A 974-nucleotide genomic window follows, 5' to 3' on the forward strand; every position below is an offset into this window, starting at 1 on the left:
GGCTCATCTCCTCCCCGAGACCCCTCTGCAAGGGGATCTCCAGTGCATCATTGTGTTCTTATAAAGGACCATCTATCTGGCATCCAACTGGCCACAGACTTGCAAGGTTAGAGAGGAAGCCTCGGAGGCAGTGAGTTTGGGTTGCTGGAGGAGGCACAATTGGGAAAAAGAAGGCGAGAATGGTTGCATCACTTGAAGAATACTAGGGGATGCCCCCACCCCCACCCCCCAAAAGTATTTTTTTCAAACCTATGTATTTAGTTTAGTTTTGTTTTTTACAAAGCAACCTTATCACCTTCAAAGTACCTTTGTCAAATCTGCAAGTCCATCCTTGGAAACATTTTCCAAACTCATGTGTTTGGATGGCTGAGAGCACCTCCCTCATTTATTTTCCTTCAGCTCTTTATGTGTTAAATCGCTGTTCTTTCATGCCCGGCTGCATGCTCAGGAAAAATAGAAAGAAGTCAAATGGAGTGAGGTAAGGTGAGTCAGATGCGTGGGGCAAGAGAGGCATGCTGTTTTGTGCCAAAAACTGGTGAATTTAGATGGCTGTGTGAGCAGGTATATTGTCATGGTGGCAAAACCAGTCTCCCGTCTGCCACAAATCAGGCCATTTTTGTCACACACTGTTACGCTATCTTTTCAGAACCTCTAAAGAGAAAGCTTGATTAACAGTCTGAACTGGGGGACAAACTCCAAATGCACTATGAGTCGACATTTTCATCTGTTCAGGAAGTTGACAGATATCCAGTTTGAGGTTTGTCATCAATCAACATTTCACCTTTTTTTGAAACAAGAAAACAAAAACAAAGCAAAAAACTAAAATGGACCATCGAAATCATTTACATGTAAAGTAAAAATATTATCAGTTATATATAACTTTCTTTATTTTTTTTTCTTTTTTAACATTTTATTAGGGGCTCATACAACTGTTATCCCAATCCATACACACATCAATTGTGTAAAGCGCATTT

Source organism: Echinops telfairi, unplaced genomic scaffold, assembly GCF_000313985.2.
Source record: "Echinops telfairi isolate 266 unplaced genomic scaffold, ASM31398v2 ScPeMD7_1;HRSCAF=3_0, whole genome shotgun sequence".
Lineage (NCBI taxonomy): Eukaryota > Metazoa > Chordata > Mammalia > Afrosoricida > Tenrecidae > Echinops > Echinops telfairi.